The 25,210-nt window shown below is 46.6% G+C and overlaps 1 protein-coding gene and 1 long non-coding RNA gene across 4 annotated transcripts in view; one reads left to right on the top strand and one right to left on the bottom strand.

The window, feature by feature from the left end:
* Positions 1-583: 583 nt before the first annotated feature.
* On the bottom strand, positions 584-25,205 carry LOC141263713 (uncharacterized). The gene is made up of 4 exons (XR_012319802.1): positions 24,915-25,205; positions 8,590-8,698; positions 714-1,046; positions 584-625 (listed from the first exon to the last, which is right to left on the bottom strand). It is a non-coding gene; the product is annotated as an uncharacterized lncRNA (long non-coding RNA).
* TAOK3 (TAO kinase 3) overlaps positions 24,628-25,210 on the top strand; it is a 203,266-nt gene continuing 202,683 nt past the window's right edge. The window contains exon 1 of one of the 3 annotated variants that reach the window (XM_073676389.1): positions 24,628-25,010. The gene's annotated coding sequence lies outside the window, so the exon portion shown is untranslated. The remainder of the gene's footprint in view (positions 25,011-25,210) is intronic. The other 2 variants (XM_073676394.1, XM_073676393.1) reach the window with 2 other exon arrangements.

Raw genomic sequence — 25,210 nt, 5'->3', positions numbered from 1 at the left:
GTGAAAATTTATTTTAGCATGATAAACACACAGCAATATTACAAGAAAACGTTTCGGTCATGATGACCTTCTTCAGTTGGCTGTAGAAGATAAAGAACAATGTAAGATCTTGTCGGGAAATATAATTCATTACAAACAATAATAATAAAGACAAAAATAGCTTACAAAAATGATAGTAGTAATCTCGAATACAATGGTTGATTAGAGAAAAAAATATAGTGCCCAGAGGGCATATTCGATAAATGAACACAGTAATATGATAATAAAAGGAAGAAAAAAGGAAGAAACAAAGGGAAAAAAAGGAGGAAAATTTTTTTTTTAATAAAAAGTGTGTGAGACCACGAGAAAGAGCAAGTAAATATGATATCACAGGTACTGTAAAAGGTGAATATCAAAAGAGAGTGAATATTGTACACAGTACAGGATAGGGAGGACAGGATACAAAAAAGGGAGGAAAGAAACACAGAGGAGGGATGAGGCGAAAAGAATGGGAAAAAAAAGGGAAAAAGCGAGCAGCTATACAGGAATATGTGGAGGAAATACTAGAGGAGACACAGTGGAGAGTATAAACATACCAAATAGAACTGCTGGTGTAGGTAGAGGGATAGGGTCCCAAACGGGCTGCCTGTGGATGAGGGGATAGGATGAGGCAAATAAGTATATAGGGCGACATAGATTATGACCAGCATATCCAGTAGTGGTGGGAAGGTTACCTTAGAGGAGCGTGCGTTGGCTCCAGTTGCGCATCGCGGTGTCCACCGCTCGATGTGAGACCAGAGTGATAGAGGGGGCGTATATAGGGGGAGAGGCTGATGAGTGAGCCAATGGAAGCGCAGGTACAAAAACAGGTGACCGCGCGAGACCGGAAGTGGCAAGTCGCGTGACCGGAAGTGACGGACACCGGTCATGTGAGCGTTCCAGGAGGCGAGGCTTGCATTCCACAATGTTAAGTATAGCCAGAGGGAGCGATAGTATCTCCTAAGGTTATGATGGAGGGGAGGGGCATGAGAAGAGGGGAGGGGAGGACCGTAGAGTAAGAGGAGCATCTGTAAGAAGGGCACAAAGAAGCAGGTCACAAAACACTGAATGAACAGTATGGCATAGTAATACAGACACATGAAAGTACCGATAATAAAGACATTATAATGCTGTATCCTACAAGAGAGACACAATGGTTATGACATTTGGTAATGGTATTTGTAAATTAGCAACATAACAAAGGTAAAATGCGGTCAGTGGGCCGCAATGGGTGCAAGAGATAACTAACAGGTAAGTATGCACCATAAACGGTATAATAGAGAAGGCTGTTGAAAAAGGGGGCTAGAGTGTGTGGCAGGTATACACACGGGTGGGTACTAATAACGGTATCAACTAAATGACAGAAGGTCGTACTCCCTGTTGAGGCTCCTAGGGTGAAGGGAATCGAGGGTGTGGATCCAAAAAGCCTCTCTTTGTTTGAGGAGGCGGATCCTATCACCGCCACGGCGTGGTGGTGCTATTTGTTCGAGAACTTGAAATTTTAATTGGGAGACACTGTGTCCTGAGGAGATGAAATGGTGGGGGATAGGTAGAAGTAGATTTTTGCACCTGATTTGTGTTTTGAGATTCTATCTCGAATGGGTTGTGTGGTTTCTCCTACGTAGAGGAGTCCACACGGGCATTTGATCAGGTAGACGACATAGGCACTGTCGCAGGTATAGTATCCATTGATGTTGAATTTCTTGCCCGTGTGGGGATGGTAGATCAAGTTGCCTTTGGTGACGTTGTTGCATTGCCTACATTGGAGGCAGGGGAAGGTACCTGTTTTGGGATGTTGGAGAAAGCACTGAGTTGGTCGGGATCTGTTGGTGCCGATGTCCGCTCTAACGAGGGAATCTCTTAAATTGGGGGCTCGTTTGAAGCAGGGCATGAAAGGTTTCTGAAAATTGGAAATGGATGGATAGCCAGTGCTTAAAATGCCCCAATGTTTGCGGATGGTTTTATGTAATATGTATGCAAAGGGGTGAAACGTATGTACAAAGGGAATACGTCCTGAGTTGTCACGATGTGCCCGTGGTGTATCGTCTGTGGGTTGAAGAAAGGAAGAGGGGTAGCCTCTCCTTCTGAATTTCTGGTTCATGTCCTGAAGTCTGGAATGGCGTACGGTGGGATTAGATACGATACGTTCAACCCTTTTAAATTGTGACTTAGGGATGGATCTCTTGATGTGTATTGGATGATTGCTGGTATAGTGCAGTAGATTGTTACGATCAGTAGGTTTGGAGTATAGATCAGTGGATAATATGCCATTGTCGTCCTTATTGACAAGAGTATCCAGGAAACTGACCTTGTGCTGATCATGTGGGACCGTGAAGTTCAAATCAGGCCATGCTGAATTCAAGTCAATGAAGAAAGACTCGAGGGTGGACACCGGGCCGTCCCAAATGCAGAAAATGTCATCGATATATCTCTTCCAGACGACACAGTGTGTCTGGAAGAGAGGATGGGTGTATACAATGAGGTCTTCGAATGCCGCCATGTAGCTGTTAGCATAAGGGGGGGCAACATTCGAGCCCATAGCGGTGCCTTTTGTCTGCAGGAAAAACTTATCCTGGAAGAGAAAGTAGTTTTTCTGGAGTATGATAGATAGTAGGTCAACAACCAGGTCAACAACCCTTGGATCCGTCTCGGCTTGTATGAGTAGAGACCTTGCTGTGTGAATGCCTCGATCATGTGGGATAGATGTGTACAAATTCTTAACGTCGAGAGAAACCAGCAGGGCAGAGACAGGGACTTGTCTATGGTCTGATATCATTTTGAGGAAGGCACCAGTGTCGAGTAAAAATGATGGGCTCCTCTGTGTGAGTGGTGTCAACATTTTTTCAACGAAAATGGATAATGGGGAGAATAGTGAATCAGTAGAGGCTACGATGGGACGGCCTGGGGGTTCCGTGAGACTCTTGTGTATCTTGGGTAAGATGTAAAAGACCGGAGTGATAGGGTTAGTTTTAGTAAGGTATTCAGCTGTTTTGTTGTCTATGGTCCCGGCCAAGAGGTGGCGGTCAATGGTGCTGTGTATCAGGTCTCTGAATTCAGATGTGGGATCACGGGATAGTTCCCGATAAGTTGTGGTATCGCTAAGTTGGCGATCCACTTCTCTGATATATTGGGCCTTGTCCATGACCACAATTGCTCTGCCTTTGTCCGCAGGTTTGATGATCAGATCATGATAGTCTTTCAGACTGCGGAGAGCTTGTTGATCAAGGGCAGATAAGTTAGGTTCATGATGTAGCGACCCTCGGTCGACCTTGGATCGTAGTTCTTTAAAGGCTGTATCGACGAAGCCTATAAAGGTCTCCAGGGCGTGGGAACCGTGAGGAGGTCTATATGTGCTCTTTGTGTAAAGACCAAGTCTCTTGGCCGTGATAGCCACGTTATCAGATACTGGGGTTGTTGTTAGAACCTTGCTGTTAGGTTTTTTTTCCTTTGCTGGTCACATGACCTTCTTGGCCTATTTAATCCTGCTCCGCCCTTCTGGCTTTGCTGGACTTCATTGTATATCTACTTTCTAGCTAGCCTGTGCTCTGTATCTAACTCTGTTAGTTTGCTTGGTCTACGGACCTCTAGGTTCTATCTATTTTGTTTGTTCGTCTGTCTGCTGCTATTTCTGTTAGGAGGTGTCCCATATTCCTCCCAGTCCTTAGTACTTGTAGGGATTCCCTCCCCAAATCTATAGGTCTCCGTACAGACTAGATTAGGACTTTAGCAGGTCTGATCGCAGGATCAGGTTCCCTGTTACATCGTAGGGATTCAGCTGAGTCTTATAGTAGGGACAGATCTCCTCTCTTTCCTTAGCTTTGGTAGCAGAACATAACAGTAAGTCCAGCCTGTAAATTCTCTTAGGAAAGATTTTTTTTTGTTCCATCATGGTGTCGGTTCAGGATTTGGCTAAACACCTGCAGGGACTCTCTCTGGAAGTGGCCGAGCTCCGTCAGCACGTGAGTAACTGTCCTGGAGCATATTTCTTGGAGCCTAAGGTATGTTTGCCGGATTTATTTTTTGGTGAACATCGAGAATTTTTTTCATTTAAAAATGCTTGCTTATTGTATTTTCGTTTGAGACCCAAGTCCTCTGGGGATGAATCCCAGCGCGTAGGGTTCATAATGTCACTTTTGCGCAAAGAGCCTCAGGAGTGGGCCTTTTCTTTGCAACCTAGTGATACATGCTTCAGATCAGTGGATAGTTTTTTTTCTGCTTTAGGACTATTATATGATGATCCTGACCGTGTGGCATCAGCTGAGACTGAGTTGAGACGTTTAAAACAAGGATCAGGCAATATGGAAAAATATTGTACACATTTTCGTCGTTGGTCCACTCAAACAGGGTGGAACGATTCTGCTCTGAAAAGTCTATTTCTTGCTGGGCTCAGTGAAAAGGTTAAAGACCTGCTAATTGCTTATCCTACACCTGAGGATTTGCAACAGGCTATGCAATTAGCTATACGGGTGGACAGAAGACTGCGTGCTAGGGTTAATGAGAGCAAATCCTCTGCTATGTCAGTTTCTGGTTATGATAATGTGTGTACTAACAGTGGTGAACCGATGGAGATTGGATCGGTGGTACCTCGCTCTCAAGAAAAACACCGTCGTTTTTCAGAAGGCTTGTGTTTCTATTGTGGAAAATCTGGTCATTTGATTAAAGGCTGTGAGCTTCGTATGAAGAAAGAAAAAAAAATGGTCAGTCACGCCCGTATTGCCTGTTTAAATTCCAAGGGTATATTTTTAGCTGCTTCCACGATTGCTCAGGAAAAATTAATGGAATTTCGGGTGTTTGTTGATTGCGGGTCTACACTGAATGTTATTGATGGGGGATTCGTGGAAAAACTCAATTTAAAACCTGAACCTTTATCATCCCCCATTGCTGTGGTTTCTGTGGATGGCTCCCCTTTGAAGAATATTACTCTCAAGGTCAGTGAATTTCCTCTCACTATTAATGGTGTTCACCATGAGAAATTGGATTTGGTAGTGTTGAATAACTTGCCTTCTCCAGTAATATTGGGTTTGCCCTGGTTAAAATTTCACAATCCTGTACTGGATTGGTCTACCAGTGAAATTAAATCCTGGAGCCATAAATGTTATGACAAGTGTTGTAACGGGCGTATTGCAGCTTTGGATAGGGGAGAATTGCCTGTTCCTATTCAGGATTTTTGGAGAGTTTTTTCTGAGAAAGAATCGCAGGTTTTGCCTCCCCATAGAGACTATGATTGTTCTATTGAATTTGTCCCTGGAGCGACTCTTCCTAAAAGTCGTTTATTTAACCTTACTATTCCTGAGAGGAAGGCTTTGGAGGAATACATACAGACAAGTTTGGCCGCTGGTCACATTAGGCCCTCTAAGTCTCCTGTGGCGGTTGGATTTTTTTTTGTAAAAAAAAAGGACGGCGGTTTACGTCCTTGTCTGGATTTTCGTGAGATTAACAAAATTACGGTACGCAATCCTTACCCACTGCCATTGATTCCTGATCTGTTTAACCAGTTATTGGGGGCCAAGTGGTTCTCTAAAATTGACCTTAAGGGGGCATACAATCTGTTGCGCATGAAGGAGGGTGATGAATGGAAGACTGCTTTTAACACTCCTGTGGGTCATTTTGAGAATCTGGTTATGCCTTTTGGTCTTACTAATGCTCCTGCATTTTTTCAGAATCTGATTAATGACATCCTTAGACCTTTGATCGGTAAAAATGTGGTTGTGTATTTGGATGACATTTTGATTTATTCGCCAGATCTGGAGTCTCATTGGCGGAGCGTGCGTGAGGTATTACAGTTATTAATGGACAATTCGCTTTTTGCTAAGCTGGAGAAATGTGAGTTCGCTGTACAGAGAATTAGTTTTTTGGGCTACATTATCTCCAGCAAAGGTTTTGAGATGGATCCGGTTAAGGTTCAGGCTGTGCAGGAATGGCCTAGGCCTATTGGTTTGAAATCAATACAGAGGTTTTTGGGTTTCGCCAATTACTATAGAAAATTCATAAAAAATTTTTCTAGTATTGTCAAACCTCTGACTGATCTCACCAGGAAAGGTGCTGATGCGGTTCAGTGGTCTTCTGAGGCCATTGAAGCTTTTGTGTATCTCAAGGAGAGGTTCACCTCTGCTCCCATCCTTATGCAGCCTGATGTTACTAGGCCGTTTTTGGTTGAGGTTGATGCTTCCTCTGTGGGGGTTGGCGCAGTATTGTCTCAGGATAACGGGGATGGATTACATCCCTGTGCATTTTTTTCAAAAAAATTTTCGGAGACTGAATTGAATTACGATATTGGTAATCGGGAATTATTGGCTATTAAACTCGCATTTGAACACTGGCGCCACTTCTTGGAAGGTGCGGAATTTCCCGTTCAGGTTCTTACGGATCATAAAAATCTGATATATCTTGACGCTGCCAAGCGCCTGAATGCCCGTCAGGCTAGGTGGGCACTGTTTTTCTCGCGGTTTAATTTCTCCGTTACTTACATCCCTGGTACTAAGAATGTTAAGGCGGATGCCTTGTCTCGCAGTTTTTCTCCCATAGTCGGTGCTGAGAAAGAGGAAAACATTTTACAAGAAGGTGTTGTGATAGCTGCTTTAGACTCCGTTTTGGAAGATGAGATTCTTAAAGCTCAGGAGAATGCCCCATCTAACACTCCTCATGGGAGGTTGTTTGTGCCTGGGACCTTTAGGAGAGATTTGTTTGTTGAGTGTCACGAATCTCGGTTGGCAGGTCATCCCGGAATCTCTGAGACCAAGAGACTGGTGGGTCGCAGTTTTTGGTGGCCTGGATGGCAGAAGGAAGTCATTAAGTGGGTGCGCCAATGTACTATATGTGCTAGATCTAAGTCCTCACATACTCCTGCTGCGGGGTTGCTTTGTCCTTTGGAGGTCCCCAGTGCTCCTTGGACACATTTGGCTATGGACTTTATAACTGACCTTCCCCCCTCTGAGGGTTTTACTGTCATCTGGGTGGTCGTGGACCGTTTTAGCAAGATGTGTCACTTGGTTCCCTTCGTCAAACTGCCCTGCGCTAAAACTCTCGCTAAGGCCTTTGTCAAGGAAATTGTCAGACTTCATGGCGTTCCTACTGACATTGTTTCTGATAGGGGTCCTCAGTTCGTGGCTCGTTTTTGGCGTGCCTTTTGTGACAGGTTGGGAATTCATTTGTCGTTTTCGTCCGGATATCATCCTGAATCTAATGGCCAGACAGAAAGGAAAAACCAGGATGTTGAGCAGTTCTTGCGTTGTTTTGTGGCAGACAATCAAGAGGGGTGGTCTGAGTTTCTGCCACTTGCCGAATTTGCTCTGAACAATCATACATCTTCTTCTGCTGGTTGTTCGCCTTTTTTTTGTTGTTCTGGGAGACATCCGTCGTTTGGGTCGTTCTCCAAGTTGGGATCTGCCGTGCCTGAGGAGGAGAATTTTTCCGGTGATTTGGAAAGAGTTTGGACGGATGTGCGTGGTAATCTTCAGGAGGCCAACAGAAAATCTAAAGACTACTTTGATAGGAAACGACAGGAGGTTTTGTTCGCTGTTGGTGACATGGTTTGGTTGTCCTCTAGGAATCTGCGGTTGAGGATTCCTTCTAAGAAATTGGGTCCCAAGTTTGTAGGGCCCTTTAAGGTGCTTCAGGTTGTCAACCAATCTGCTGTTAGGTTGGAGGTTCCTACCTCCTGGAGAATTAATCCGGTCTTTCATGTCTCTCTGTTAAAAAAAGCTGTTGTGTCGGATGGTGACGCCTCTGCCTCTGTTCCTCCGGTGGTGGAGGACGGGGAATATGAAATTTCTCGCATCCTTGACTCTAGACGGTATAGAGGTAGTTTGCAGTATCTTGTGGCCTGGAAAGGTTTCGGACCCGAGGATAACTCTTGGGTGAGGTCAGATGATGTTTCCGCGTCCAGACTTATCAGAGCGTTTCACAGGAGATTTCCTGATAAGCCTGGTCCTAGGGGATCCGGAGGATCCTCTTAGAAGGGGGGGTACTGTTAGAACCTTGCTGTTAGGTTTTTTTTCCTTTGCTGGTCACATGACCTTCTTGGCCTATTTAATCCTGCTCCGCCCTTCTGGCTTTGCTGGACTTCATTGTATATCTACTTTCTAGCTAGCCTGTGCTCTGTATCTAACTCTGTTAGTTTGCTTGGTCTACGGACCTCTAGGTTCTATCTATTTTGTTTGTTCGTCTGTCTGCTGCTATTTCTGTTAGGAGGTGTCCCATATTCCTCCCAGTCCTTAGTACTTGTAGGGATTCCCTCCCCAAATCTATAGGTCTCCGTACAGACTAGATTAGGACTTTAGCAGGTCTGATCGCAGGATCAGGTTCCCTGTTACATCGTAGGGATTCAGCTGAGTCTTATAGTAGGGACAGATCTCCTCTCTTTCCTTAGCTTTGGTAGCAGAACATAACAGTTGTCATATCGGGAGGGGGAGGGGTTTGGTCAAAATGGACCTTGAGTCTAAGGGAGTGGTAGAAGCGCTGTAATTCCATGTCCAACTTGAAGGTATTATACCTCAATGTTGGACAGAAAGAGAGTCCTTTTTGTAGGACCGATAGTTGTGCCATGTTTAAAGTCTTAGAGGAAATATTTACCACCAGGTTGGGCGCGTCTGAGACCTCGTTACCCTGTACGAGTCCGTTGTGTCTCCGGTGTTGGCCTCCCCTCCTCGTTTTCTTCCTTGGCGGTACCTCCGCTGTTGACCTAAAAAATGAGAGGGATTAGTAAAGCGGGTTCTCCTTTCTGACTCTGAGCCGGAGGATGAGGCGTCTGAAGGGGGTTGATTAAATCTGGGTGGATTATTCCCAGATGTACGTCGTTCTTGCCAGCGGTAGACCCTATTGGCCTCGTAGTCCTCTGTGTCTCGATGGAACTTGGCCCTTTTCCTGGCCTCAGTGTCCCTCTTATGTTGGTCAAGATTCACTTGGATCTTGGTTTTCAGGTCCATCCACTCTTCAGGTTTCAGGGAAGCGGCCAGCTGTGCTTCTGTGTTGGTGATAAGCTCCTTGGTGGATATGATAGCTTTGTGCAGGAAATCGACCGTCAGCACCATAAGGTCGAAAGAGCATTTGTTCAGGATCTGTTCAAATTTGTCATTGTATTCTGGAAGCTCGGAGAACAAGGTGGGTCTGAGTGGCACCCTCAGGCCCCTCGGAATCCTTTGTGCTTTCAGGTATTCGGTTAGAGTTGTGCAATGGAGTTCAAGGTTAATCAGATGGCAACGATCCTTCTCCAGATTCCGTCCTCTTGTTTCGCCCGCTGGAATCCTTAGGAAATCACTGGATATGCAAGTGCGAGCCAAAATGGAATTGGTTTCCTCCACATTGTAAGAAAAAGTGGATGAGGACATGTCCCCAAGGGGTGCAAATGGACCGGTACAGGTAGTGAAAATAAATATCACTGCACTCCCTTTGTAGGTGCTCGAGCAGGGGCCGAACCCTTTAGGACATAGTTCAAGAAACCTCGGCACTCAAAACGTCCTTTATATGTGAAAATTTATTTTAGCATGATAAACACACAGCAATATTACAACAAAACGTTTCGGTCATGATGACCTTCTTCAGTTGGCTGTAGAAGATAAAGAACAATGTAAGATCTTGTCGGGAAATATAATTCATTACAAACAATAATAATAAAGACAAAAATAGCTTACAAAAATGATAGTAGTAATCTCGAATACAATGGGTGATTAGAGAAAAAAATATAGTGCCCAGAGGGCATATTCGATAAATGAACACAGTAATATGATAATAAAAGGAAGAAAAAAGGAAGAAACAAAGGGAAAAAAAGGAGGAAAATTTTTTTTTTAATAAAAAGTGTGTGAGACCAGGAGAAAGAGCAAGTAAATATGATATCACAGGTACTGTAAAATGTGAATATCAAAAGAGAGTGAATATTGTACACAGTACAGGATAGGGAGGACAGGATACAAAAAGGGGCGGAAAGAAACACAGAGGAGGGATGAGGCGAAAAGAATGGGAAAAAAAAGGAAAAAGCGAGCAGCTATACAGGAATATGTGGAGGAAATACTAGAGGAGACACAGTGGAGAGTATAAACATACCAAATAGAACTTTGGATCCACACCCTCGATTCCCTTCATCCTAGGGGCCTCAACAGGGAGTACGACCTTCTGTCATTTAGTTGATACCGTTATTAGTACCCACCCGTGTGTATACCTGCCACACACTCTAGCCCCCTTTTTCAACAGCCTTCTCTATTATACCGTTTATGGTGCATACTTACCTGTTAGTTATCTCTTGCACCCATTGCGGCCCACTGACCGCATTTTACCTTTGTTATGTTGCTAATTTACAAATACCATTACCAAATGTCATAACCATTGTGTCTCTCTTGTAGGATACAGCATTATAATGTCTTTATTATCGGTACTTTCATGTGTCTGTATTACTATGCCATACTGTTCATTCAGTGTTTTGTGACCTGCTTTTTTGTGCCCTTCTTACAGATGCTCCTCTTACTCTACGGTCCTCCCCTCCCCTCTTCTCATGCCCCTCCCCTCCATCATAACCTTAGGAGATACTATCGCTCCCTCTGGCTATACTTAACATTGTGGAACGCAAGCCTCGCCTCCTGGAACGCTCACATGACCGGTGTCCGTCACTTCCGGTCACGCGACTTGCCACTTCCGGTCTTGCGCGGTCACCTGTTTTTGTACCTGCGCTTCCATTGGCTCACTCATCAGCCTCTCCCCCTATATACGCCCCCTCTATCACTCTGGTCTCACATCGAGCGGTGGACACCGCGATGCGCAACTGGAGCCAACGCACGCTCCTCTAAGGTAACCTTCCCACCACTACTGGATATGCTGGTCATAATCTATGTCGCCCTATATACTTATTTGCCTCATCCTATCCCCTCATCCACAGGCAGCCCGTTTGGGACCCTATCCCTCTACCTACACCAGCAGTTCTATTTGGTATGTTTATACTCTCCACTGTGTCTCCTCTAGTATTTCCTCCACATATTCCTGTATAGCTGCTCGCTTTTTCCTTTTTTTTCCCATTCTTTTCGCCTCATCCCTCCTCTGTGTTTCTTTCCTCCCCTTTTTGTATCCTGTCCTCCCTATCCTGTACTGTGTACAATATTCACTCTCTTTTGATATTCACCTTTTACAGTACCTGTGATGTCATATTTACTTGCTCTTTCTCCTGGTCTCACACACTTTATTAAAAATATTTTTTTCCTCCTTTTTTTCCCTTGTTTCTTCCTTTTTTCTTCCTTTTATTATCATATTACTGTGTTCATTTATCGAATATGCCCTCTGGGCACTATATTTTTTTCTCTAATCACCCATTGTATTCGAGATTACTACTATCATTTTTGTAAGCTATTTTTGTCTTTATTATTATTGTTTGTAATGAATTATATTTCCCGACAAGATCTTACATTGTTCTTTATCTTCTACAGCTAACTGAAGAAGGTCATCATGACCGAAACGTTTTGTTGTAATATTGCTGTGTTTTTATCATGCTAAAATAAATTTTCACATATAAAGGACTTTTAGGGAACAAGACCTCCATAATCCATCTTTGGATTTTGTATTATTCTGTCAGATTTTTATAGCTCTGTCGGTGAAATCTGAGGCACTCGGGAGGTGCATCAGGGCCTCAGACCCTCCTGTAGGAGATGTGTTATAGATCTGTATAATATAGAGCTGGTATGGGGGTATAGTACTGTAGTGTGCAGGAGCCCTTAAGTTGCACTGCTTGTGTTACAAATACACTAGATAGAATTTTCCACATGGAACTGATACCCTGCAAATTTTCTGACACAGATTTGCAGGCGGCAAATCCGCAGCATATAAAGTACAGAAATTGTGGATGAGATTTTGTCAAATAAAAAATCCCTGAACTCTGCAGGGAATCCACAGCGGAGAGGTCCCCTGCAGACGGCACTCTGCAGAAAATCTACAGCGGAGATGTCCTCTGCAGACTGTACTCTGCAGAGAATCCACAGCGGAGAGGTCCCCTGCAGACTGAACTCTGCAGAGAATCCACAGCGGAGAGGTCCTCTGCAGACTGTACTCTGCAGAGAATCCACAGCGGAGAGGTCCCCTGCAGACTGAACTCTGCAGAGAATCCACAGCGGAGAGGTCCTCTGCAGACTGTACTCTGCAGAGAATCCACAGCGGAGAGGTCCTCTGCAGACTGTACTCTGCAGAGAATCCACAGCAGAGAGGTCCCCTGCAGAGAATCCACAGCGGAGAGGTCCCCTGCAGACTGTACTCTGCAGAGAATCCACAGCGGAGAGGTCTTCTGCAGAGAATCCACAGCGGAGAGGTCCCCAGCAGACTGTACTCTGCAGAGAATCCACAGCAGAGAGGTCCCCCGCAGACTGTACTCTGCAGGGAATCCACAGCGGAGAGGTCCTTGCAGACTGTGCTCTGCAGAGAATCCACAGCGGAGAGGTCCTCTGCAGAGAATCCACAGCAGAGAGGTCCTCTGCAGAGAATCCACAGCAGAGAGGTCTTCTGCAGGGAATCCACAGCGGAGAGGTCCTTGCAGACTGTGCTCTGCAGAGAATCCACAGCGGAGAGGTCCTCTGCAGAGAATCCACAGCAGAGAGGTCCTCTGCAGAGAATCCACAGCAGAGAGGTCCTCTGCTGAGAATCCACAGCGGAGAGGTCCTCTGCTGAGAATCCACAGCGGAGAGGTCCTCTGCTGAGAATCCACAGCGGAGAGGTCCTCTGCTGAGAATCCACAGCGGAGAGGTCCTCTGCTGAGAATCCACAGCGGAGAGGTCCTCTGCTGAGAATCCACAGCGGAGAGGTCCTCTGCAGAGAATCCACAGCGGAGAGGTCCTCTCCTGAGAATCCACAGCGGAGAGGTCCCTGCAGACTGTATATACAGGGTTGTCCAAAAGTAGGTGGACAGAAAGTGTAATAAGGTTATGAAGGGGGAGATTTATCAAACATGGTGTAAAGTGAGACTGGCTCAGTTGCCCTTAGCAACCAATCAGATTCCACTTTTCATGCCTGACAGACTCTTTGGAAAATGAAAGGTGGAATCTGATTGGTTGCTAAGGCAACAGAGCCAGTTTCACAGATCTAGTTTTCACAGATAGATCTCCCCCAAATCTGTTTTCTTTTCAGATAATTCAGATAACACATAATGGCAAATAATTTAAATACAGATCAAAGAAAATGGATTTTAACAGAGTATTGGAAATCTCAAAATGCTGAAACCGTTAGAGCAAATGGGGTTGAAACATTTGGTACTCAAGCCCCAAAGAGACAAACCATTTACCGCATTCGTGACAAATTCAATGCCACGGGCTCAATCCTTAATGCTCCAAAAACTGGTCGACCCAAAACAGTCTATACAGAAGATAATAAACAACTTGTTGCTGAAACATTTGTTCAGAGTCCAAAAAAGTCCACCAGAAGAGCCTCTTTGGAATTGGGAATTTCACGAGCTTCTATCATGCGAATCCTGAAATCTATTGGGTGGAAAGCTTATCGTCCACGTCTAATTCATGGTTTATTGGAGGATGATCCAGACAGGCGGCTGTAATTTAGTAAGATTATGCTTAACGAAATTGAAGAAAATCCAGTAATTTTAGGTAACATTATATGGAGTGATGAAGCTTCTTTCAAATTATCCGGCCATATTAACAGACATAATTGTATTTACTGGTATAATGAGAACATGCATTTAACATTAGAGCAACAACTAAATGAGCCTGGTGTCAATGTTTGGGGTGGTATTTCAAGTTTTGGTGTTTTAGGACCAATATTTTTTGATGGAACAGTCACAGCAGATAAGTATCTCGAAATTCTAATGAATCAAGTTGTTCCCCAGTTACAGCAACAGCCTAATTCAAATGACCTTTATTTCCAACAAGATAGGGCCCCTCCACATTATTCAAGAGTAGTCCACGAGTATCTTGATGAAACATTTCCTAATAAATGGATTGGCCGTAGAGGCCCACATGATTGGCCGGCACGTTCACCAGACTTGACCCTAATGGATTTTTTCTTTTGGGGAATACTCAAGGACAACGTTTATAGTCGAAAACCAAAAAGTGTCAGTGATTTGAAAAATTACATAAGAGATGCATTTCAAGAAATTAATACCCAAAGAGACTTGTGCAAAAAAGTTTCAACACCCAACTTGGCTGGGCACCCATCTATCCTTTAGGGATCTCCCCCTGCGATAGGTGACCTGTGGAAGGGGGCCAACCACATCTTTGATGTCTGCATCCATTAGCAACACTGGCCAGTGGCGCTTAAGGATCTCTCTAACCCCGTTAGCTCCGTTGGAGTAGGTAGTAATAAAACAGGTTATGTCAGACTCCTTGTTATTGACCTTGGGAATAAGTAGATCCCTGCATTCTTTTTTTATGGAATTCCTATAGGCCTCAGTTAGGATTTTTTGAGGGTACCCCCTCTCGGTAAACCGTTCGCATAAATCATCAACTTGTATTTTAAACGTGCCAATGTCAGAACAGTTTCTGCCTGGATGTCCACTCTCCCATCTTAGTAAGGAATTAGTGGCCATGGGTTTCCGGTAATTGCTCGTAATCAATTCACCATTTTCCCCTTTACGGATGCAAACATCAAGAAATGGTACGACAGCACTATTACATTCATGCGTAAAGCGTAAGCCCATGTTGTTAGTGTTGAGTTGTACAACAAATTCACTGAAAAGGGCCTCAGGTCCCCTCCACACAACGAAGATGTCATCAATATAACGTAACCAGATGACCACCCATTCGCAGAGGGGAACCGGTGGCTCGCTGAAAACCCTTGTTTCCTCCCACAAGCCCAGGAGCAAATTAGCATAGGACTGGGCACAGGGGCACCCCGTCGCCGTGCCCCTGAGCTTGTGGAAGTACTTGTCAAATAGAAAGAAATTGTTCTTCAGACAGAACTACAAGGATTGTAGGATAAACCTGTTATGTCTGGTGAACTGGCAGCCTCTCATGCTCAGGTAGTGATCCACAGCCCTGAGGCCCATATCATGTGGAATCGATGTATACAGTGCCTCCACATCTATGCTACATAGAATCATATCAGGTTCCGGGCAAATACCATCCAATTTGCGCAATAAATCTGTGGTGTCGCAGACATGCGAGCTCAAGGACCCAACAAAAGGTTTTCGTATCTGGTCCAAATAAATACCCATATTCTGTGTTAAACTGTTAGTACCTGCAACAATAGGTCTGCCCTTAAGGGGGTCCAATCCCTTGTGCACCTTAGGGAGACAATAAAAAGTGGCCATTGTCGGGTGTGTGGGACAAAGAAAATCTCTCTCCTTCCTGTCAATAACACCATTCTGCACTCCCTCTTCAACGAGACGCTTAAGTTCCTTCAAAAGACCAATCGTTGGATTTCCTGCTGCTACCTCATAGCTGGTACGACCTCCAAGCAGGGTCATGCATGTCTCCTTATAGGACAAGGAATCCATGACAACGATATTACCGCCCTTGTCAGATGGTTTTATCGTAATAGTGCGATCATTCTCGAGGTTACAGAAACAATACATCTCCTGTTTTGTGAGATTGTGTTTACCCATGAACTTAGACTGGGATAAATCCATAAGGTCCCTGGTGACCAAGTTAAGAAAAACATCTATGGACCCAGGGTCTCCTGATTGCGGAGGCATATTTTTGCTCTTATTCTTAAGTGATGTAAACGGGCCATCCCTGTTCCTATTTGGATCACCTTCTGCTCTGCGGTTTTGCTCTGCTCTGTTCTGCCTCGCTTGTCCACCGCACATGCGGTTTTGCTCTGCTCTGCTTGTCCACCGCACCTGCAGTTTTGCTCTGCTCTGCTTGTCCGAGTTGATACTTAGTCACGCCCCTCCAGGCACTCCTCGGTTCATGGGCCAGTGGGATCACTAACCACGCTCACGCCAGTCAGTCCGGGCGTGTGCGTAACAGTTTGCTCAGGCCATGGTCCCCGTTGAGCCCCACGGCCCTTCGCTCTCGGAGACATTTGAATCCTTGTCTGGCGAATACGTGCACCAAGGAAAAAATGTTTTCTCAAGTTGAAGTCCAGGCGATTTACACACCAGCCCAAATGGAACTATCAGCACTCGTTCCTGCAGATCCACCACGGTACTGTGGGGATCCAAAACAAAGCCGAGCATTTGTGGAGCAATGCATGCTGCATTACAAATTCTATGCTCACTATTTTCCCACTGATCAGGTTAAAGTAGCATTTCTGATGTCCTACCTAGCGGGTGATGCCTTGAATTGGATCACCCCCCTATGGGAAGCATGGGATCCTATGGTCTCTGACCTGCAGGCCTTCCTGGTGGCCTTTCTAATGGTCTTCGATGACCCTAACCCTGAAGCTTCTGCTAAAGCTTCCCTTCCCAATATCCTGGAGCAGTCCCAATGGGTGATGCGTTTAGGTAGCCCACCAGTTTCCCAGCCAGAAGAGGCTGCTGCCCACACAGAATCCACACAGGATGACAATGCTCCACAGAATACTTCTCCTCCCAACTTCAAGAGGCAGTCCAGATGTACAAGGTAAACCGTCACGCCAGGTTCTGTCCTCCCAAAGACCTCCTGTTCCCCAGCCTGTAGAGGCAGCTATCCGCATAGAATCCATGAAGGTTGACCATGTTCGTCAGGCAAAGCAGAGGCCGGAACTCAGTCACAAAATCGGATTGCGGTCCCGCTGCGGTTGTTTGGGACACCCTGACGGTCTTTGTTCAGTGAAGGTTGGAGAATCCAAGAGATTAGGCCTGTAGGAGAGGCTGCCCTTGGTGTTAGTGTTTCCTCTCCACAGATGACCATGACTGTCTCCGTGGCTAGTGAAGGCCTCGGATTAACCGGAAGTTTCGGACTTAAAGCCTTGAAGAGTCGGTGTCTGATTCCCGTCCGACAACTCTAGAATCCAGTTTGGGCATTGTCAGCGGAAGGACGAGCCCTATTCAGAAACAGTCAAAATACTGTATGTCTGTACAAATTAAGCTCCAGATTGGAGCATTGCACATGAAGAAGTTCACATTCCAGGTGCTGTCTGGTTTACCCACAGGTCGTCCAGAGCCGAGAGATCTAGTGCCCGCTCAGGTCTGGAGATCCTGCATGGTGTTTCCTGGGGGACTGCTGAGGTACAAGGGGTGTCCAGTCCCCATATCTTCAGGACAGCCAGCAGTGTCTTCTTCTTCTTCTTCACCAGATCTGCTAGTCGCTGACTCGCTGTGCGCTGAAGTCTCCGAAGGAAGGGAAGCGGAGGCATTGTCCCCACACAGTCTCGACGATTGTACCAATGATCTGGCTTCAGGTACCGCCCCGCCTCGCAGACGTGTCATCTCAGAAACCAGACTGAAGTTGGTCCCTAAGCAAGGATCCTCCATCTCTAATAAATCTGGCAATAAGTCCATCAAGGCGGTGGCTACCTCCAAGTCTCTGCACCCCTCCAACCAGGCAGAGGACTTCCAGTTGTCTCCTGAATCATCCGGGGTGCTACCTGATAACAAATGGAGAGAGACTTTTCTGCACCCTGTACCTGGTACTTCACCCACTTCATCCAGTAAGCTTGGCAAAGTGTACGTCAAGGCGGTGGTTACCCAAGAGTCTCTGCACCCCTACAACCCGGTGGAGGATCTCCAGTTGTCCCGTGAATCCTTTGGGGTGCTACCCGATATTAACAAATGGAGAGAGACTTTCCTGTGTCCTGTTCCTGGTACTTCACTCACTTCATCTGTTGCTGAGGATGGCTCGATGGGAGGAAGCATCCTAGTCACCAAGTTTCGTTCCCTCTAGTGGACAGAAGAGGTAATCTTCTTGAAGAGAAGGATCGGCCTCCAAATTCTCTGCAGAAAATCCTTGCAGGCTTGAAGAAGAGGGGGCGTAAAGGGGGGAGGGTACTGTAACATCCCTGGCGGCGTGCTGGCATGGCTTACCACCACCCACCATGCAAGACCGCCATCTTACCTATCAGTCCAGGCTGCACACTTTGCTCCAGTACCTGCTGTGTGCATGTCTCTTGTCTGATAGCTTAGGGCGGCGGCGCAGTTACTGCCTGATTCTTTTAGTTTCTGTGTGCGCACTCCTAATGCGTCCCCAGCCTATTGTTGTGAGTCACTGGATACTTAAACCCAGTAGGAGGTGCCTGAGCAACACTTTCTTTCAGTGCGTTCTGTGCAACTGAGTTGCCAGGTCCTGTCCTGTATCTTGTTTGTTTCCGCCACCCTGGAGGCTGTATACCCAGGCCTGTTACCTGTGTCTGTGACTTCTAGTCTGTTCTGCCACCCTGGGGGCTGTATACCCAGGCCCGTACCTGTATCTGTGACTTCTAGTCTGTTTCCGCCACCCTGGGGGCTGAGTTCCCAGGCTCGTTCCTGTATCTTGTTCCGGGTTCAGTTCCTGTCTGAACTGTGTCCTAGCCCGTTACCTGTTTGTCTCTATGTCTGTACCTGCCCTTTTCCTGCAGTGTCTGAACCTGCACCTAACTCCAACACGTTGTCTCTGTACTTCTGTTTGTGAGTTTTGTGTCCACTCGCTACTTCATAGTAAGTACCTTGTGTGTATCTGGTTCTGCTTGTCCCGTTTCCCTCCCTCCGTATCTACCTCCTGTGTTCTATCTTCCTGTGTTTCCCAGTCTGTTCCATGTTAACAGAGCCCTGTCCTGTCTGCCTGCACCTTCTGCTCTGCAGTTTCCCTCTGCTCTGTTCTGCCTCGCTTGTCCACCGCACCTGCGGTTTTGCTCTGCTCTGCTTGTCCACCGCACATGCGGTTTTGCTCTGCTCTGCTTGTCCACCGCACCTGCAGTTTCGCTCTGCTCTGCTTGTCCACCGCACCTGCGGTTTCGCTCTGCTTGTGCACCACACCTGCGGTTTCGCTCTGCTCTGCTTGTCCACCGCACCTGCGGTTTCGCTCTGCTCTGCTTGTCCACCGCACCTGCGGTCTCGCTCTGCTCTGCTTGTCCACGGCACCTGCGGTCTCGCTCTGCTCTGCTTGTCCACCGCACCTGCGGTTTTGCTCTGTTCTGCTTGTCCACTGCACCTGCGGTTTCACTCTGCTCCGCTTGTCCACCGCACCTGCGGTTTCAATTGCTCCGCTTGTCCTCCGTGCCTGCGGTTCAGCTCTGCTAGTCCACCGCACCCGCGGCTCTGTTCCTGTATCCAAGTCTGTACTGGTTCCTATCCAGCCTGCGCTCCTACCTGCCAGTATCTGCCAGTCTGCATACCAGCCGTACCTGCCCGTACCCGCCTGTCTGCATACCAGCCGTGCCTGCCAGTACCCGCCTGTCTGCATACCAGCCGTGCCTGCCAGTACCCGCCTGTCTGCATACCAGCCGTGCCGGCCAGTACACACCTGTCTGCATACCAGCTGTGCCTGCCCGTTCCTGCATTCCCCGGTGTGGGTCAACAGCTGTGACTGGGGTCTGACCTGGAGTAGCACCTGGTCCCTCTGCTTGGTTCCTCCCTGGTTCACGGAGTCGACTGAGCCACCGTGCGACCTTGGTCGGACCGAGTTGATACTTAGTCACGCCCCTCCAGGCACTCCTCGGTTCATGGTCCAGTGGGATCACTAACCACGCTCACGCCAGTCAGTCCGGGCGTGTGCGTAACAATTTGTAGGCAATTTCCAGTCAGAGGTGGAAATTGGGATCAAAGGATCCTACAGAAGGAGTGCAAATGGATTTTTTGGTTGAGAACTATGCAGCCTTACGGCCTCAATGAACAACTTTCTTTCACCTCTTTCTTATAACAGGGTCAGCATAGAGACCTAATCAGTGAGGGACAGCCGCCGAGGAGTGGGAGCGCCATCTGCGCAGTCACCTTAGGGTGCCAACCTCCACGTTAGGTAGGTATCATTTTCCAGAGAGGGCCTAGTTTTTAGGACTAACAGAAGTTCCTCTCTTGTCCCTCCCTAACTCACCCCTCACTATGTCAGTTTCCAACTGTTGTGTCACTTTAAGTTGTGTCATGCGAGCTCAGGGACCCTTAATATTTGTTTTTTATTTCAAAGTTATGTATTTTGAATTATACTCTCTTGGTATCCGGTGGGGATGACCTCCCTAGTTTCTCTGTTTTTTTCTGTTTTTCTCTTTTTTTATGGTCCCTAACGTTGGATGTCTATCTACCGTGTCCAGGCACTGACCTCTTTCCCGTGGCATATGATCATTATAATAGGCCCATATTATAACAGGCCCATCCCGGATATGATCATGTATATATGCATTAGTACTGCCCTATAAGGCTGTTTGTCCTTATGCGGTCTATGTATATGGTTGGAGCTGTTTTCATGGCTAGCGCTAGCGATATAGTCGCTTTTGATCTGAGCAGGTACGCGTGCACACGAGAGGACTATGGGATCCGTGCTCACGCTTGCGCAGAACCATGCGTTCCACAATGCGGTACAAGGACTGGATGTTATTACACATTTGGCAGGATGTGCGTCACCCAGCTGACACATGACAACCCGGAAGCATGCCGCACGCCGGTGGTCAGCGTGCGGCACCTATAAAAGACACAGGCATAATTTTTATCAGCATCTGTACCTCTGTGATGGCGTAGAACTTTGGGATATGAATGGGCTATGCACTTGCCTGATGATAAAAGGAGAAACGCGTCGGGAGCCCACCTTTGCAGCTGGAGCACTGCTAACAATATAGGGAAGATAAGTAGATATTTCTTTCCACTAAGCTATGGGTGTCTCCTGCCTATTTTTTCGCAATTCTAGTAGTTATGTGGATGTACAGTATATTATAAGACGTGGCTGTACCCACTAACATAGATATATTGTTGCTATTCAGTGACCTGGTGGCCTTCAATGTGCACTGGTTTGTTCTTGGTACATATGGATATGATAATTTTGTATGGTTCTAGTGGTATATGATATTGCCTAACCACTACCCATCATCATACTCTGATTATCATTTGGTTTTCGACCGGTGGAAGTATATAGTGCGTCTGTCTGTGTGTACTGTGTCTTTAAATTTATGGTGGTTACATGTCACATGACTTCCACATTATTAATGTCTTTCATGACCACCTTTGCTGGGGATTCCATTATATGCAATAAATACCACTCATGCTAGTTAAGTCAGTCCCATCTAGGCTGACCTAGCATTTGTATTTTTCCATTTAGTACACTGTGTGTGTCTTTTATGTGCTTTGTGCACAGTATTGTCCAGCACTAAGCTGTTTTAATTAAGGTTATAATAAAGAGACATTGTTTTACCCTCTGCTAATTATATTCTCTGCAGACTGTACTCAGCAGAGAATCCACATCGGAGAGGTCACTGCAGACTGTACTCTGCAGAGAATCCACAGTGGACAGGTCCCCTGCAGACTGTACTCAGCAGAGAATCCACATCGGAGAGGTCACTGCAGACTGTACTCTGCAGAGAATCCACATCGGAGAGGTCCCTGCAGACTGTACTCTGCAGAGAATCCACATCGGAGAGGTCCCTGCAGACTGTACTCTGCAGAGAATCCACATCGGAGAGGTCCCTGCAGACTGTACTCTGCAGAGAATCCACATTGCAAACTCAAAAAATTGATGCAGCCAATGATATAAAAAGATTTATTAATTGCAATACTAACTATGTTGTGTATTGCATATTTTGCAAAGAATGTAAAATTAAATACATTGGCTGCACAATATGCAAATTAAAGAAAAGGATGGCAGAACATGTCACCAACATCAAAAATAAAAATGCATCCTATTCAGGAGCTTGCAAACAGTTTGTAGAGAGACATAAAGGGGAATTAAATAATTTTTCTTTCTATGGGTTAGAAAAAGTGGATATTCCTATTAGAGGAGGGGATTGGAGGAAAAAACTCCTCCTAAGAGAGTTATTTTGGATTATTAAACTGGATACAAAATACCCCAATGGCATGAACTATAGGAATGATACCCTTTATCTATATTAGATTTTTTTTTTTCTCTCTTTTTCTCTGGCTTTCTTAGATTTAGCCTTGTGATTATGCTGATTATTCTCAAATGTGATTGATTGCTAACATATGTGTTTATTGATCAATGGTTGGTCACCATTTGTTTTTATACCATGTATCATAAGGAATCTGTATCTCAGTGAATAAGGGCTTTTGCCAGAAACGCGTTGAGATGTATCCCCAACCTGTATGATCTTTTAATTATTTTCTAATAAATTGAGGATTTTAATTATTCTTGGGACTCACCAAATTTATTTTTCTCCTGCAGACTGTACTCTGCAGGCAATCCACAGCGGAGAGGTTCCTGCAGACTGTACTCTGCAGACAATCCACAGCGGAGAGATCCCTGCAGACTGTACTCTGCAGAGAATCCACAGTGGACAGGTCACCTGCAGACTGTACTCTGCAGAGAATTCTCATCGGAGAGGTCCCTGCAGACTGTACTCTGCAGAGAATCCACAGCGGAGAGGACCCCTGCAGACTGTACTCTGCAGAAAATCCACATCGGAGAGGTCCCCTGCAGATTGTACTCTGCAGACAATCCACAGCGGAGAGATCCCTGCAGACTGTACTCTGCAGAGAATCCACAGTGGACAGGTCCCCAGCAGACTGTACTCTGCAGAGAATCCACAGTGGACAGGTCCCCTGCAGACTGTACTCTGCAGAGAATTCACATCGGAGAGGTCCCCTGCAGACTGTACTCTGCAGACAATCCACAGCGGAGAGGTCCTCTGCAAGGGAACACAGTGTTGAGAAATAGGATGTCTAACATGGACTGCAACAAACTGCACACAATACTGAGTGGGGGGACTTGGACCTTCAAGGCCCCAATGCAGTGTCTAAGGTTATGTGCACACCACATCTGTCTCAGGCAGATTGCTCCTGGAACCCACCTGAATAAGAAGTAACAAGATCAAAAAGAACAAACATAAACACAACAATGTCAAAAAGGCTTGAGCACACGTTCTGTCTTTTGTAAGCGGCTGAAAGAAGTGACTTGTCCATTCTTCGGGTGGCTTCTGCTTAAAAGCCGCCACTATAATATACGCAATATAAAAAAAAAAAATTGAAAGACAACAGTATTGACACTTAGGGGAAACAGCATCTTCCACTTCAAAAATGATGTGGTGACACTGGCGTTTAATAGATGTGGTGTGCACATACCCCAACGGAGCCCCCATCACAGGTCTTTAAAGAGGACCTGTTGCCAGGCCAAAGTGCCCAGTTTTTGCTCTCATGTTAATTCTGCTGCTCTCTTCCGTTTTTTTTCTCTAAATTCGCCATACTGTTCCAGAGACATGGGCCTTTCTGTTCAGTGCTAGTGGTTATGGTCTTTATCCAGGGGGCATTACTCCCAGGATTATTGGGGACGTGTCTTTAGGCTGCTCTGCATTATTACCCTGTGAGCAACACCCCCTTGTAAGACCATAAAAATGAGCCCTAAGTAAAAGCACCATATCTCTGGAACCGCATAGCGGATTTAAAAAAGTAAAAAAAAGTAATACTAAGGAGCAGCGGTAATAAAATCTGAGCAGACAGTGGCCACTTTCCACCTGCTGTCAGGTCCTCTTTAAGGGCTCTTCCAGACATCCGCGACCATCGGTCCGATCTCGATCACAACGCATAGACTGAGCAGGGCGTGACCTCTGCATAGAAATACATGAAGCTGTGACGCTAGGGAGAGCCATGGCCGGTCCGTGCTTTAGCGGCCCGTGCTCAGATCGATTGGCACAGACGTCAGAATGAGCCCTAAGGCCACGGCCCCACTATGAGTATTTTTTCTCAGTAGTGGGAGCCAAAACCAGGAGTGGGTGATAAATGCAGAATTGGTGACTTGTTTCTATTATACCTTTTCTCTGATTGTTCCTCACCTGGTTTTGGCTCCAACTCCTGAGAAAAAATACTGACCAAATACTGATAATGGGGCCGTGGCCAAATAGTTTGGATCTGTTGACGTTGGCCCCTTGGCACCAGGGCCTGGGGGTGACTGTAACCCCTACCCCCACCATAGTTACATCCCAGCATCCGCCAGACTGCGCCGTATGTACCACCATGTGAGGACGCGGCGCCTGCCTCCATTAATGCCACCTCTGATTTTTAGTCGTGTGTCTGAGCCTTTAATCTGGTAACCCCTGAGCAGCTGATGCGGCTTCTTGCTGGTAATGAGTCAGTACAGGATGATGCATCTTTTATGAAGCGGCTATTATTAACAGTGCGCAGTTTCCTATCTGACAGGCAGGGGGCGGTAGAGCAGAGGGATGACACATGTCAGGAGTAGAAATCAGGACGATTCTGCCTTTATTACGTGACCCACTTTCTCATCCGCCGCCCCCACAGCCAGAGCAGCTCTGTAATTACAAGTATCGTATGTGCCCCGCTCGTCTGCTGCTCACAAGTTCCCACGTTCCGAGGATACGACACTCTCACTGTGCTGTGCACGATCAGTGATACCGGTACCGTACACACAGCACACGCGTCACCTCACACGTTTTATTACAAAGTATCGCACGCTTACTCCGGCAGCCACAGGGTTAACAAATAACCAACTGGCTAAAAATAGCGTTCAGACTTGAGAATGTCACTGAACGGGGCGGAGCCTGCGGCCTCACGTGGTCTCCCAAAATGTAATAACATAAGAAGCACGCACTTCCCTATTCTGAGCGACCAGATCAATCGAGCGCGCAGGCTTGGATTGTTAGCGGGTGAGCAGCGCACGGATTTTCTGCGCTCGGCTTCTTCTGCCTTCAGAGACGACTCTCCGAGCGCTGGAGGTTCCATTTTTTTTTTTTTTCTCTTTATCAGTAAACTCTCCCTAAGGAGGGATGGGGGCCGTGAGGGGTCAGAAAGGTGCGCGTGAGTGCTGCGCGGAGCACTGACAGAAGTGAAAGACACGGCAAGCTGCAAGAAGCTGGAGACGAGCGGGAAGAGTCTCGCGTGGGATCCTGCCCCTACTCCCTGTGACAGGAGTCCCTCCCATGCCCGCGTGCACTGACGAGGACGCCCCCCGCATCCTGCCAGCACTTTCTCCCCAACTCACTTTGACAGGTGCCTCTCTCCCGCCCCGCACTTCTCCTGACAGCGCTGGAGTTGGACCCCGGAGTTTGTTTCCGAGTTGCTCCCTCGCCCCCCTCAGGTAAGCCGGGCTGTCCTCCCGCGCTGTCTTCGCCGGGCTGCGCGTACTTCGTGCCGGGATGGGGCGGATTAACCCCGCGCTCGCCGCGCTCAGCCTGGTTACTCATCTCTGCATCAGTGTGCGGGTGGCTCCGAGTCATGGGATTGGAAGTGAGGAATTTACCAATTATAGCCGGAGTGAGTCACTCAGGTGCCATCCGC

The sequence above is a fragment of the Phyllobates terribilis genome, unplaced genomic scaffold, assembly GCF_046119375.1.
Source record: "Phyllobates terribilis strain yellow unplaced genomic scaffold, ASM4611937v1 Scaffold_1__5_contigs__length_1240528914, whole genome shotgun sequence".
Classification (NCBI taxonomy): Eukaryota; Metazoa; Chordata; class Amphibia; order Anura; family Dendrobatidae; genus Phyllobates; species Phyllobates terribilis.
The sequence above is the reverse complement of the archived record's forward strand: the minus strand, read 5'-3'. Positions and strand labels throughout refer to the sequence as shown.